The sequence below is a fragment of the Triplophysa rosa genome, linkage group LG20 (genome assembly GCF_024868665.1).
Source record: "Triplophysa rosa linkage group LG20, Trosa_1v2, whole genome shotgun sequence".
Lineage (NCBI taxonomy): Eukaryota > Metazoa > Chordata > Actinopteri > Cypriniformes > Nemacheilidae > Triplophysa > Triplophysa rosa.
Window position 1 is genome coordinate 8703843 of NC_079909.1, and position 16251 is coordinate 8720093.

At 40.6% G+C, this 16251-nt stretch overlaps 1 protein-coding gene across 5 annotated transcripts in view; it reads left to right on the top strand.

The window, feature by feature from the left end:
* The window catches only part of nlgn1 (neuroligin 1), a 233480-nt gene that overhangs the window by 37638 nt on the left and 179591 nt on the right, over window positions 1–16251 (top strand). For 3 of the 5 annotated variants that reach the window (XM_057361844.1, XM_057361849.1, XM_057361850.1), the window contains exon 1: window positions 10969–11366. The exons of 1 other annotated variant lie outside the window; for it this stretch is intronic. The gene's annotated coding sequence lies outside the window, so the exon portion shown is untranslated. Of the gene's footprint in view, window positions 1–10968; window positions 11367–11778; window positions 11878–16251 lie in introns of those variants that run through there. One more of the 5 variants, XM_057361846.1, reaches the window with a different exon arrangement.

Consider the following 16251-nt stretch of genomic DNA (forward strand, 5'->3'; position numbering starts at 1 on the left):
AATTTTCAATTTTGGTTGAACTTTCCCTTTAACGGCAATCAAATAGACAGGTTAGGCTTATATTCAGAATTACTGACAACTTCCCCAACAATTCAAACACTTTCGAAAGTGGAACTGAGATTAAACATCTGGAAAGTATAAGTAACAAAATTACAAATGATATGCTGAGCTGGAAGCTACATTCAGGCTGCTTGTTTTGCTTGTTCAGCCTTGGGTCCTCACCTTCAACCAGTGGCACAAATCTACTCCTGATGGAAGGAGGGAATGCTGCATGCTGGGAATTATAAGACCTCGTCGGTGTGTCTGCTCCTCTTTCTGGAGCTTACTCAGATATCCTCATGTGAAAAAAACCCCATAAAATTTTCATAAAAAACAGACCTGATAAAACCTGCACCGACATCTAAATCCTAATCCTTTTTTACCAGGATTGTGCGTTTTTTATTATTTAGCAGTTCGGGGTCATTTAATGAGTGCGAGGCTTCACTTCAGGCTTCAGTGTAGTTGTGAAAAAATTGCACAGAGAGAAAATTTGTATAAATACTGTATATATAACAGATAACAGGTAACATCGGAGAGAAGAAATTTCAACCCCAAAAGAAAGTTTGACTAATGAAGTTTGCTGAGATATGCAGTCTAGCATCTGAATGTTGCAATTGTTAACTATCACACAACCTTCAGATGAACAAATGACCTTATGGGAAAACACATTTGTCTTTTCAATTTAGCTTTGAAATAAAATGGCGTATAAAAGAGTCTGGACACTTAATTATGCACCTTATTCAAGAGCTGCGTTGCCAGGTCATTAAAAAGACATCACTTATCAAATTCAGAAAATGAAAGAGGAGCTATTAAAATAGCCATCAAAATTGACTCCAAATATCACAAAGGGGGGTGTGTACCAAATATATGGCCTTTTACAATCTGGGGAAAGCAATAAATTGTTTCCTAATTAAACAATATTTCAGAAGCCATTTATCACGACTAATTCTGGAAGCGCTCGCTATCAAATGCTAGTCAATTGTTTTGTTAAGAAATTATTAGAGATGTGTGTGGTGTGTTTTTGACTGCTGAAAGTTGTTTTTTAAACCATTTCAATGGCTCGCTGTTAATTTTGGCGGCTTGAGCAAGTGGCTTCGATTTTCCCAGTGCTTTGTCTGATCTCTCTCTCTCTCTGTGGTATAGAGTTTAGGGTGATTGCAATTTAGCTCCAATTGTTACCTCAGCCCGGCATAGAATGCAGCGTTTAATTTTAAGCTTTGCCGAATTACAAGTCAAGTCAAGTGTGCTTAATCAAAGTATTTTTTCCCTTAATCGTTTTTATATTCTTCCGGGACACAATGGTTTAATCTGGTGCATAGCAAAATGCAACATATTTGAGCATGTTTTTTTTAAAGAAACAGCATTATATTTACTTTTATAGATATTCATCAGGGCAGTATTCTTTATTCTTGTATGAATTCAGGGATGTAGAAAGAATTATTAACATATCCACCCACCTCTCTCGCTCTCTCTCTCTCTCTCTCTCTCTCTCATGTGCATAATGCAAAGTGCCAGTCCTGATATAGTTAACATGGTTAAGACTACTGGGTCTAATAAATATTAATTAAATGACATGACATAATTATTATTCATGAGTCAATTTGATAAATGTTATAATTGCTCCCCCCCTTCCCCACACACGTTTCAGATCATTCATGCATCCCTGGAGTGAATTTACAATGTTTTTCATGACTTAAGTAGTCCATTCTGTTGCTGTCATAGCTGTGCATGATTTATTGTGATGTAATTGTCAGGATTGGCCGATGTGATGATGAAAAACTCAACATACTCAATTCTCAAAGACCCTCCCTCTGCTGTAATTGTGGGGGTGACGTGGGATTTCTGTGGGGAAAACGTCACAGGGATTGTTCACTGTCTGTTCAGTACTGTATGTTCTTGACCCACATTTCCACAGTTTACTTCATTCTGTCACGCCTGCCGTACGGCTTACAGCAGTGGTCAATTAGTCACTATTATTTGTGGTGGCATGTTGGCCGTCTACTGCAGCGCATTGTGTTTGGTGATGTAATAAGTGCACATGCTTCTTTCAGGTCTTTGATGAAGGCTGACTATAAAGCGATTGAGATCATATCAATTAGTTGTATAATGAAGCATATTCAGCTACTTGCTCGCCCGGCTTTAATCATGGCCTCTGAGTTCAGTCTGACATTTAAAAAGCATCTGTATCTATGGAGAGCGTGCTGCGTGTATATGACCGTGAAATAGTGAAGGGAGAATGGAGGCACTCTTGGCTACCGTATTATTTGGAGTATTCTTTGAAATCTTCAATGGATGTCGCGATGGAATGTTGCTTTAAGTGCCGCAGAGCGTACAGCCAGTCGAAGTCCTATCTCAGGCTCTGCTGTGATGGAATGATGAATTAGAAAGTACCTTCACAACTACACCAGCCCCATGCAGCTCGCGCATATCATACATCACGGCCTTCTGGTGCCTTAAGCTGCAGTCAGAGCAACTGTCTTATCCTCTTGCATGTACCGCAGCTCTCTCTTCCAATAAACTATTCTTCCAGTGTTCTGCATAGCTGCCCACTCACCTCCTCAGCATTGATTTTTGGGCTGTGTTCACCTGCCTCAGAGTGCCACAGTAATGCGTTGATTCAGCCGCACTTTCCAGTCGGAAAGGCCACGAAGTATCTATGGCAACAGCGAATCCAAAGCCCTTCATAACACTTACAATTTTCTTCAGCTTTAGTTTCTCCTCCGGGTCTCTGTCTCTTTCCCCCCATGTCTTTCTGTGTCCTGTCCAATATGTCAGGCAGCTCTCCTGTCGCCTGGCCTCGCTGCCAAATTCTCTGCCTTGTGGGACTTAATGGTCTCATTATACGGCAGGATACCTGTTGCTCCCGGCTCACAGAACCCACCGCCATCATTAAGATCAAAAGTCGCTCCCGCCTGGTAAGGTCACAATGCAAACATTTAAGGGTCTTTTTAAGAAACTCCACCCCCTTGCTCGTTCTCTTAAAGCGTTGTCCAGTAGCATGGTAGTCGAAGCATAATAGGTTATTGAGTGAACCTTGAAAGTCTGTAAAAATCCTGTAATTAGATCTCCCTCCAGAGAGATGGGCAGGATGATGGAAATCAAAACTCAGATTAGCCGTGTGTATCTCTTCCCTATTATGGGCAGTTTTTATGAGATATACATCCATTAAAGACACGAATATACCTGTAAATTATAAAATGGAGAAAGATTAGAGCTCTTATGCCATGTAACACCTGCTCACCGATCCATTAATCAGACCAATTACATCAATAAAGAGTTCTAAAATCTAATGGAAACGCAAGATTTGCTTGTTCTTTCCGGCTCCAAGAGCCATTACAAGAATGGAGGTGGTTAGATATTTATCACATTTCACAACACAGAGCTAAAGATCTTTGGCTGAAAGGCATCTTTCTCAAGGCAAAATCCATTTGGGGTGTCGTCTGCTCAGGTTATTCCATCTGCGCGGGGTTGAATTTTCACAGAGTTTAAACTCATTATGCTACCTGAGGGGAGCTCAGAGCAGTGTGTGGCTGACAAATTCAGCCCCTTCACCAAGGCTTTTCTCTTTATCTCCAGCGCACCGCTTTGGCAGGTGGAGGGAGAACTCGCAAAGTTCTCGGCCAGGCGGGTTTTTTTCCGGCTTGTGCTGTCAAAAAATGAGCAGGAGATCTTTATTTACATCAAAGAAGATGGAACGCTTTGGCTACGTAAGCCAGCCTGATCAAGCTAGCGTCCTGTGTGTGTAGGAATACAAATTAGTGGCTGCACCAACCAAAGATGGTTTACCTCTGCCCTGCAAGGACAGCATGCGATTTCAAAGTCGTTACTTTTTTTGGTGTCTTAAAGACAGCCTGCGGAGAATTCGGAAGCAGACGGATCTGCTTGACCTTGCGTCAAATGAGAAAAACACAGGCTCCGCTGCACTTCCTGTCGCTGTTTGTCCGGGATCTTATTTATCAAATGCGAAAATGAGCTGAACTCCTCCTACTGTCTGTTCACTTTCGCAGAACTGATGTATTGGGTCATCGGCAGGGCCGCGCGGGCGGGTGCAGACGGCATATGCTCATTGATCAGTGAGCCACCAGGGTCAGGAAAATCTAGTGATGCCAGTTAAAAAAGTTTATATGTGACTCATTTTTGTAATGAAGGTGATGCTTACAAGGTCAACTTGTCTCTGCAGATGTGACAGAGTAGGTGCTTATTTTCCTAGAAAAGTTTGACACTGTTAGTCCAGGGAAAAGAAACGTATGAATTATGCTTGAAGATTGTTTTAAGGATTTGAACTAATCTGTTTAAAGTCCTTATTCGTCCTTAATGTTGTTAGTAAAATCATATCAACCTTACCTGTCCTTCTGCAGTATTGATAGTAATTGGGAAGTGCCAGCTCAGTTCTAAGTGCTGTGTGACAGATCGATACTGTCTAATGCTCACATGTGTTTTTGCATGCAAGAGCGCACGCTGTCATACAGCTGTGTTCGTGTACAGTCTGGTGCACTTCATGGTCACAATGCCTGTCTTCTTGGTGATGTATTACCGTAAACACCTGTTTCACACAGCAACATTGGATTTGCAGTGTAAATAGGTAGTGTCGCTGTCTCTGAGAAATCGTTATCTGATAATCATACAGTAAAAATATTTTTTGGTCTTCAGCTGAGTCTATTTGTTCTTTAGTTCTCACAATATGTGAGAAGATAAACATTCACTTAATTGTAAAATATTTGAAGTCGACTTTTCTATTGTCTCAATTACATTGTTGTTTTACTTGAAAACTTGGCTAACACTTTATTGACTTTTGATGATATGTGATATATATCTGGGCTGCATTTCCCGAAATCCTCTTAACGCTACGTCGTTCTTAAGTTAAACCTTAAGCTGTACCTTATCGTTAATACGTGTTTCCTGAAACCTTCTTAGTTAAGTATACCTTCTGTAAGTCATACTTTCGTAAGGTTGGTCTGGACCGCTCTTAGCTATACCTTATCGCCTTTGATGGTTCATACCGCTATGCAAAAAGTTTTTCTACATCGCAGTTTAATTTCACATATAAAATTTTATTTGATAATTTAATATAAAATTCTATTTAGTATTAAATTTACATTTTTACTTTAACTTGTTTTCATGAATAAAATTGTCTGATGGTTGTTAGCGTTTTTAATTACAGCCTATTATCCCAAGGCACATCAGCTGGCAAACCATTTGACAGGAAAGGCGTAGTCTATATAAAGGGAGTGAATGTTATGGGGAGTTTGGTCAAACTAAGCAGCGAGACAGCGAATAGTTGTCTTAAATCAAACGCGGCGCCGCTCGCGGAGCCAGTTTGTGTATTTGCACAAATTTATTTTAGTCCCCTGGCTACCATGTCAGAAGAGAAAATTCTACACAAATTTAGCCTGCCACGGGAGCAAATTCTGCAGCTCTTGCATCTTGTTGGCCCAACTTTGTCAAGAGAAACTCGACGGAGCTACCCCCTCAGCCCCGAAAATCAGCTGCTACATGGCGGCTCTTCGTTTTTATGCCGTGAGGAGTTTTCTGGAGGTGTTTGGGGATGAATATGGGCTGAGAAAGACCTCGGTGTGGCGGTGCGTTCACTCAGTGACAAACATCCTGCTCCGTCATGCCACCGATTACATACGTATGCCTTTCACCAGGCACGACGTGATGAAGGCACATTAAGGCTTCCATGCCATTGCGGGTGTCCCCCGAGTGATTGGCATTCTGGATGAGACACTTATCCCTATACACAAATGAGTGATTTACGCCAATAATGTGAATCTACACAGATTGTGGAGAACATTAACACACAATGGCAAACATAAATGACCCTTTCAAAAACAAGTGAAGCCAAACAGCCAGTTAATGTAGCTGGTTAATGCAGAAAACATATGGCCGTGAGGGTGCGGGATCGGACACTTGCAAAATACTATTCTAAATATCATATCTACTATTTCTAAAGCATTTCTTTATAATAAACATTGTTTCCTCAATACTTTACCCACTCTATAATGCAAGGTAGAGTGAACAATCGATTCTCGAGGCATCGATATCAACCTACTCAACACCACCGCCATGGACAGCACCTGCTAACGTCGCACTTAAGAAGGTTTACCTTAAGTAACCTCAAACGGTAGAGTTCGGGGAACACGCCTAGAAAAGGTATAACTTCAGTTTAGGTGTACCTTTAGAGTCTTCGTAGCGCGCTAAGAGACAACATTATCGGGAAACGCAGCCCTGGACACTAATGTAGCCAATGTATTCTTAAATTAATAAAATGGCTTTTTGTTCACAAAATTTGTTGATATGGGACATGAAACTAGCACTACACAGTCCTCAAAAAACTTCAGTGGCCAAATGTAAAAATGTTTTTTTTTACACATTAAAAGCCTCTAAGTGAGGTTTTCTGTTTCAGCACCATGGACAGGGCCAGACAGCAGCATCCCAACTGTGCTTTGTTTTGCTAGTGCCAGGAGCCTGCTAGGAGCCAGTTGACCCCTGTGTGACATCATAAACAAGATTTAGTAGACGCTCAATACATGCCATGCTGCCTGGGACTCTCCACCAGCCTTATATAATTAAAAAAAGTCTTTGTGTGCTGAAGAGCCATGCTTTTCCAAAATGCAGTTGGTAGCTCTTAAACGCTTAGTCTCTCATTCTATAGTCTTATTCGATTACATTGGCAATAGACCTTTAGATCAGAACTGCTGCTATATCTTGCTAAATTATTATTTATGATCTTTCGGAAACTGTGGCAGAATGATACATTTGACTATTTTGGTCAGAAAGGGTTATAAATACTTTTCTGTTTCATCATTGACTGCAGTTTTTTGACCAACATCTTTGGATTATTTTTCAAACTGTAAACAACACTGGTCCAGACCAGAAGCACTTCCTGTTTCACTTTGTTTTTTACATACTGTATATAATTAAGTCTTAAAGACATTTGCTTAACATATTGATTTGGTTCCAACAGTTGTGTTTGTGTTGAACAGGAAGTGCTTCTGGACCATTGTTGTTTATATCCTGCAAAACGGTATAGAGCAAGATGTGTTGACAGAATATTATTATAGAATTCTCAGATGAAGAAGTCTCAGAATTTAGCCAAGGGGCTATGCTTCAGAAACCTGTTTACGGTCGCAGAGGATGCTTTTAATTTCAGCACCAACTCTCCTTTCTCCAGATTCATTACAGTTTGATGATATCAAATGATTGCCCCCCGCTCCAAAAACAATAGGCTGCTGACTCCCTTTGGCATCAGATCCAAATCTGATGTCTCACTCCTGCAGAAATCAATATGAGTCACTTTGCTGAAACATGGTTGGCTCTAACCATGTTTTTATGAAGAAGAGAGACACTCTTTTCATTCAGAGTTACTATGAAAGACATTGAGTGGAAAACTGAGCACTATTCTACGAAAGCAGCACTCAGGGTTTGTTTGTGTGGACCTTAACTCAGCATTGCGCTGGTTTAATTTGTGCATCATATTCTACACACGATCCCACAAATCACTAGGGGTGTACAATAGTCACTATTGTGGGAGCAACGGCTCGAACCCAGTTTGTGTGATTTTTCTCAATCCCATGCCTGCTATTCCATCACATCTCTGACTTTCCTAGTCTATAAAAATGGCAAAAAGCAACAGTTCCTCACCTTTTCCTGTGTCGTATTGGTTTCATACATTTTAATAAGACGCCAGCTTGCGTTTTTTCGTGTTAAATGTGGCAGATCCTCTTTTTGCGTTATCATTTTCTTATTCAAATCTGACACGGCTGAATGCGCAGCACTTTACAAAAGAGGCAACAGTCTTTAAGGTGATTTATCACACAGTAAAAGCAAACTTAAGGGCAGGTAAGAACAACTGAACAAAGGATAGGACAGCAAGCATCTAAATGAAAGGATTAATTTGCATTGTGACTCTACTGTCTTGAAGGTAGCAAGCACAATATGTTACAGTATGTGCAAAAGATGTTGCTGTTACTCAATTGATAGGACATTGCATTAGCCGCACAAAGTTCACGGGTCTGTCAAAAGCATTTGGAAGGCAATTTGGTTACGGGACTGATACCAAAACTAGGTGACTGTTGTTCCCTGCCATCAGATCCTCACACAACCCTAGATATACACGGGACAGGCTTTATACAGCGCTGGAAACAAGCAGTAATAAAAAAATGGAAGCATTTTCACTTTGATAAATGCACCGCTGGATTACAACTTGACCCATTCACTAATCACCCAGTCTATGTACCCGGCGTGCCTTTGCCCCGGGCCCCGGGCCCCTGTCCGCCGTAGCCAATAAAGAGCACTCGGTTCAGTCCATCTCCAAGATAGTGACTAACCGGTTGTCTGACTGCTTCCTCTGTTTTCATCTAACAGCAGATATAGCACCTGTATCATATGGTAATTAGCATTTGCTCGGCAGCAGATACAGTCACGGAGTGCCTATTAATGCGCGATGTTGGTTATTTATAGCCTGGCCCTCTTTTCCTCCTCCTGCTGTAAGGAAAAATAAACTCACAGTGGAAGGGAGAAAGTGTGGGAGCCTCAGCAGTGACCCCTGGGAGTCAGGAGCAGGGCCGCATCTCCAAGCCCGCCAGAGGCGGATCAGTTATTACACCAGCGTCTGTCTGGCACGGCACGCTCCATTTGGGGCCATGCCGGCATGTGCTGGAGCCTTTCATCTAAAACCTCTCTGCATCTCCCCAAACATCTGGCCACACGTTTGTCCTACATCGGGTCTGGAAAATGAACAATTCGCTTGCCGGTGGCTGCCTTTGAATGACAGCAAAGACAACATATGAGGAAACGTATGAGGACTGGGGAGATCTCTAGAGCCTCTTTAATGCATTCTGTGTTAAACGGGAGTGTAGCGGAGACGTCACTCTGAAAGACAGGCTGGTTTGTGTCCTGACCGCAAAGCTGTCATCTAAACATAATTGTCATGGTGGATACAGTTGCACGGAATTATCACTACAATGTTTTAAAAGTGGGATTCGTGTTTTTTTCTGATGGCTTGGATGTTAAAAGCGAAGACATGTAATTGACATTGCTTGGAGCTCTTAGCAGATATTAGATGCATAGCGTTCAGCAAACCACCTCAGCTTTTATCATGTTTCCATTGGTGAAACAGCTTTTAAATGCAGTGGGTGGAATAAATCACAACAGAGGTCAAGTCTGTGTTCCACTTTTAATGACGGCAGTAAATTCATGTAAAATGTGCATTAAAACTTTCAATAGCTCATCCGCCTATGTCTGGCCAAAACAGAGCATGTCAATTAAAACATGTTGTATTTATGAAGTGATATAAGACTGAATGACATTGAGCAAGATGGACCACAATGCATCTGTGGGGGTGGGATGTTCTTCAAGAATGATTTAACTCCGGTATGTTATTTGTGAATTATTAGATCCTGGACCAAGGACAATTTAAAGTGATAGTTCACCATTAAATGAAAATTCTGTCCTCATTTACTTGTTTACATGTTGTCATTTCGAACCTGTTCCCACTTACCCATTCACTTCTATTGTATGGACACAAAACCAATGCAAGTGAATGGGTAGCACAATTGTTTTGTTAACAGCATTCTTCAAAATATCTTTTTAAGTCATACAGGTTTGAAATGACAAGAGGGTGAGTAAATGACAGAATTGTTTTGGGGTGAACTATCCCTTTAACACTCATTCAACACTGCAAGTAAGGAATCAATAGTTATCACTGTATGGAGGGTGGCGTATGATGTATGATGTAGTTTTGCCATATTGGTTGTAGTGTAACAGTTTGCGTTGACATGATGTTGTTATAGTGAGTTTTCAAATTACCTTTATTAGCGTAAATAATATTATTATAAATTATTATATTATAATATTATGATTATTTGCTAGCACTGAGACACTGTGGAAAATACCATACCATTTAAATCAGAATTTACATCCTCACTTTGTGTAAACCCTGAATTTAGTATATTCATGATAAAAATGACTAAATTGATGATTCAATTGAATTTTAATTTTCAATAGTTCACTTCAAGTGTAATACAATTTGTGCTCGCTCTGCTTTTTAATATTCTTTAAAACGGGCATTGCTATTTTTTTAGCCCGTGTTAAGCCCCGTTTAACTCTCTCAAGGGGACCTGAGAACATTAGTACAGTAATTCAGAACGTGTTTTGGCACGTGTGGAGCTTGTCCAGATCTGATACTGTATCACATGATCTGGATGAGAATTGGCATTTTTCACTTCACATGATGATGCCACAGGACTGAGGCACAAACACTGTTGTACCATTTTTCACGATATGTTAGCTGTTGTAGTATCCAGCAGTTGCCCTGCATAAGATATGAAAGGGAATATTAAATGTGGAAATTCCTGCTTCAAGTTTCAATTAAGATTCTAGCCCAAATTTCTAGCTGTAATGACAAGTGAATGTGATCTGTTATGATTAACAGTTTTATCATGCAAAGCTATCAAAGCACTGGTAAGCAGAAAATCAGGTTTCAAAATGTTTGATTGTGAAACATGTCTATAAATTGGGCAGAGATGATGAACTGATAGCCTCTCTAAGGGACTTTCAAATAAGTGGTTGCTTAGGGTTTCATTACAGCACAGGGGTGGGTCAGTTGTCTCATTCACTATAGACCTGTCTGCTGAAACACTGACATATTCCCTCGAGACCTATTAGTACAATCCAATTTCTGTGAGAACTTATCAGTGAACAAATAGATATTCCACCAAAAGCACGAGATAAGTATTCTTCCTGGTCAACCAAAATGAGATAAAATACACAACCTATGAGCCCCAAATGCCATAATGGGTTTTAAACAGATGCACTTGGGAAAGATTTTCATTGTCCCTTTAAAAAAATACCTAGCCGAAGCGCTGCAGTTCCTCTGTTCGCCGCTAGGTGCGTCTTTGCTCCACATTTGAGACTCGCAGTCAGAGCCTCTCCGTGCTAAGGGCAAGTGGAGATATCGGCATTTTATCAACCCACGGACCCACAATCGTGAGGAACGAGGGTAAAAAACCTCCTCGAGTCTTATACCTTCACTGCGCTGAGCTTTCAGGCCGCCACCGTGATAACCGCATCGGATCTGTTATTCCAACGAGGCGAGGAATTGTGGATTTACATCAGTCTCAAACTGCGTTAGGAAGATGATGTGCTGTTTTACTCTGTGAAATAGTTGGACCGAATTATGTCGCTGTTTCAGATGTTTCGTGGTTAAGCTTTTCCCTTCGTTCGGATTGTGTTTTTTCCTCCTGCCGTTATTAGTGAGAGATGCACTCCGAACATTTTGGAAAGGATGCAGATTGTCTGAAGAGGATTGGAAATAAAGCTTCATGGTAATTATGTCCATCATTTTATCTACTCCTCTGAGCGTCTTGTCTGGTTTATAAAGGAGACTGTGGCTGTATTCATTACATAATTGGAAATGCAAATATTCTGACACGAAAGAAGAGCTGATAATATTAGCACGGTAAACTTGCAGTGTGTATTTGAATGGATTTTACTGTTCTGTTTTCATTTCGGGCATTTCAGGACTACATGACTTTAATAAAACTGCTTTAATAGGAAAATGTAGAGAAAACGAGCATTCAGCATCTAGTTAGGCTACATTTCCTGGTGTCCATAAACTGTGGTCTTCAGAAAAACATCTCCTGACTTATAACAGAATGAGGAGAGCGCTTTTCTCACGATTTAATATATTTATCACTCGTTGCTTCTGTGTCGCGAGCTACAGACAGATAACTTAAATAAGCCTTTTAATAAAATAAAGTGAAATGTGTTTAAAGTGAGGACTAATGCGCACCCCGTTGACTCGCATCAGAATGGCTTACTCTGTGTTTGATTAAGGTGAGTCTCATTTTACCCGACTTAATTATAATTAATCCGACAAATGACTTGAGCTCGCATTAATTGACTGATAATGAGGTCTTGAAGAAACTGTGCCATCATCGCGTCGCGCTTTTTGCATCGGAACGCATTTGGGCGCACATCGTCTGCATGGAGATTTTAACGCATTTTGCATTCTGTTTCAGCGGATGGGGGGGGGGGGGCACAAGTTCTGGGCACAACTTGTGCAGATCTGCATGGCGCAATGACAGAAAACGGCGCGTAATGATCAAGCAAACTTGCCATTCGTGAGATGACCGTGTGAGCTATTCCTACTGCGTTTAGATGAATGTATCTCATCTCTAAGCATGAAATATTTGATGCTTTTTGACATTTTGTCGCGTGTTGTCGATAGTTCGTCACCAGCGCCGTTCTCATGTCCCTTGAAACCATATTACACGTAGCGTTAATGTTGTGAAGAGAGCGACATGGTTTCCCGAAATCTAGACCAGAAACTTGACCAGGTTGTCAGTTGTGGGTATGTTTTTATTCGCTTGATTCGGTTCGTTGAGAACGTCACAGGATGAATAGCCTATATAGTCATTTATGGCGATGTATTGCTTCAGACAACTTATTATATTTGCGGCTTTCATAAAGGTAGTCCATGCATGATTAATAATCGTCATTTTGTAAAAAAAAAAAAACTCGCGTTGTGGAGTTTTATTCCCCCTCTGTGTGAAGACCAGGTACCTGATGTGTACAGGGGAGGGAGCCAGTCCATAAATAATGGAAGCTTTGACTCTTCCAGCTAATGTTGGTTCATGGCTTCTGATAAATGAAGACGGCCGTTTCCGAGGGCCATTTTTGTCTTCAGATGAACACTCATTATGTTCTCCCTACCTCAAAAACGTTTCTGTTTTATTTTGTATCCATGTACTTTGTTTTTCTTACGTTTTTCTGTCAGGACATTCAAGTTCACTCATTGGTTGGTAGAGTTGATAGGAAAGCTTTGCGTGCTTACGTGGTGATGAATTTGCGCGGCTTTGTTTATTTTTATCGGTGCTCTTCATTCTGTGATATCAGGGTGGTTTCACAATCAGCAGTCTGCGCGTACGTCGTAGTTTAGTCGCGTGTGTGTGGATGCTGGGTGGGTGTCATCATAAAATTCTTACATTTCACCATGGGCGACTGGGAGTGTTTGTTTATGGTTTGAAAGGATTTTTGAGCTGTGGTCTTGATGTGACGTGTGAGATTGTATTTCTATACTGTGTACCTCCAGCTGTATAGAATCAGAATCAGAAGAGCTTTATTGCCAAGTGTGCTTGCACACACGAGGAATTTTCTTTGGTGTTGGAAGCTTCTAGTACAGACATTCAACACAATGACAATACAAATATAATAAGATTTACAGTCTAAATATAGTATAGTGCTCATCTCTTATTGTAATGTTTTGACAGCTTTATAATATGAGTGTTTTAGAGAATGTCATAGTTGCTGTTGTATGTCTGGTTGTTTGGACAAAACCCGTCATCGATATCATAACTGGCTCTCTGTAAATAGAGATACAGTAAGATTGTATGCTGTATATAGTGTTACTGTCACAAAATCTGACCCAACAGCTAAATGATCAAATATTATTATTAGCTTACCATTGCGAAATAAATTAATCATAGCTGACAAATACACTTATAAAGTAGTCACATCCGCACTTGTGTCAGTGAAAATCACAAGGACATGACCAGTGCAATTAAAACATAACATAAAACAACATACTTCATTTGTATGAATTTGTACGGTCTTATTCATAGGTTTTAATACGGTTTGCTTTCACACCAGTGACGTTATGTTTAGGGTAGGGGCTTCACTATTGCTTTTTCTAATAAATGGACGTTTTTGTACAATTCACATTATACGAGTTCATACGAATTAACCACCTCGAAAAATAGTTACAAATTTCTGTGAGTTCAGGTTGGAAATCCATATTGCTGGTGTGCCAACCAACTGGTGTGTCTTGGATACATACAAATGTAATGCCTTACTTTCCTTCAACCACGTTGTGTTCACATAGAATATTAATTTAGTGATAGTGGTGGACCATTAAATGTGATTAAGGCAATGTGATTTGTCGTCCTGCATACATCCTGATTAGTGCACTGTTTCTTTACTTTGTTTTACTGTGCAGAAACATGCCTGTGTCTAACTGTCTCTTGCTTGTTTTGTTTTTTCCAGTGCTCGAAAACTATTATTTTGCTGTAATAATTTAGGCATAGCTGACATCGCTGTTCGTAGCAACCTGGTGGGAAACGACAATGGTTGCCCTTTGAAGAATACGCAGTGCTGTGTGCTTCACATATCTGTGCTGTCAGGTTCGAGATTTGCCGTGCATTTGATGAGAAAAGGCATTAGGCCCGCTACAGTCTGTTCACCTTTCATTATTCCCTAGTGCCTTGATCCTTTGGCACAGTTTTGAATACACCTCAGCGACTGTGTAGTACAGATGTGAACTTGTGTAGCGCTGTCAATCAAATCATTTCCGGTTGTTTGACGTGCATGTTCCCAATTAAGTTGGCGAGACTGTCTGAACGTTTCGAATAAATATCTTCTGTCTGGTGTTTGTGATGTTTAAGTCTTAAAAGCAAAAAGCTGCAATTTAATTGGCTAAAATCATACAGAATTATATTGTATGGCACAGTTTACACAAACACGTTGCACATAAAAGACCCTCGAAATCCACAATCCTGAGGAGATCCGTTAACAATGTTCAGCTTATGATGTGGTTTCCCTTATGGGCATCCTTCGCGACAGACACAATGCTTATTACGAGGCACTTGCCATGTGTCTTTTGATTCTCTTTTTTTAGTTGGTTTGATCCATTGGAAATTCAGCTTTCATCACGGCTCAAGTGTATCAAGAGTACTTCTATTCTCTTGTGGTCAGGTCTGCGTTGTCCGAGATCCCCTGCTTGGCAGGACTTGACCTTTCTCCATCTGTTTGCGCACAGCCATTTTTGATAAACTGGCAGCCATTTTTATTGTCCCACAGGACTGTGGCCGGGTTTTGGTCGAAAAACACATTTTTCAAGCTTTTAAAGGCAATGGATGTCAGGCACCGAATGTTCTGAGGGCTAGAAAGTGCCAGACAAAGTTAAACTGTCTAAATGGACTGGTGCGTTTGTTTCAGAGAAGAACACCGTTCTGGGATCCAGTTGGCTCCCACCTCCCCGTAGTTATAGCAGTTAAAATTCCACTTCCCACCTCTCTATCAGCAGTGGAGTGTGAGGACGGTGTGGATCGATGGGTGTCTTGTCGTTCGAAAGGTGTGAGAGCTAGGCAGCCATGTGCCCCCCCCACCTCATTTTCTGCCAGATGAAGCTTGTGTCTGCTCTTCACACTCGCTCCAGACGAAAGATAAAACATGGACTGTGGAATGTTCACCAAATCTAGAAACAAAACTCTTTTGAATAAAAGAGGCGTCTGTTGTGTGCACTTTCTGTGCAAGTGGATTGGAACTGATTTTTGTTTACTTTTAACCAAACCAGTAAACATATTTAATTAATAATCTCTTTTAAACACAGAATTTGGTTCCGGTCAGGTCAAAGTTGTTGTTTATCTGCCTTGCTTTTCCACATAGCTTGGATAGGAAAATTGTCTTTATGTTTATCACCCATCTCGCTGCGTCACCAGCTTTAAACCTCAACAAACGACCATTGACCAGAGGGTAATCTGACATTTATGTGAATCAGATGTCCCACATGCGATCAGACTGAATCTGTCAAGCACTTTATGGGTTTAGCCGAATCATTCCAAGATAGCGCCTTCAAAACCTGTTCGGCACCCCTCGTATAAAGCAGGATAAAGATACACCTGGTTATCTCATTCATGTTTACAGCCCGCCTTGTGCTGCTTTCAAATTACGCCACCTTCCCAATAAATCTGTAATTATGATGACTTTGATAGCAGCCAGTATAATTGGATCGTCCAGTTATTTGACTAGGTTGCTTTTGAGGAGGGGTCCCCAGGACCTCTTAGCTCAGAGAACATCATAGAGGCTGTCTGCAAATGCATTAGGAGAAATCTAATCTGCAATTTATTTCATGTGAAAATGCTAATCCCACACACGCAGCGTTCAGATGCATGATCCTGATGCCCTTCTACACCGTGTGTGGGAGGAGCCATTTTCTCTGAAAGCACCAGCAGAGAGAAAGAGAGAAAGGTTTTAGTGGTTTCACACAATTGAAGTCAGGCGAAATAGGCTGAATATTATTATTTTCCAACATTTTTGTTATATTTTTAAATATTTTCTGTTTTGTGAGTTTTAAGAGTTTTTGGTTTAGGAATTACATTTTACGTTGGATCTCAAGAGGTGACGCTATATCACCACATTGATATTACATAA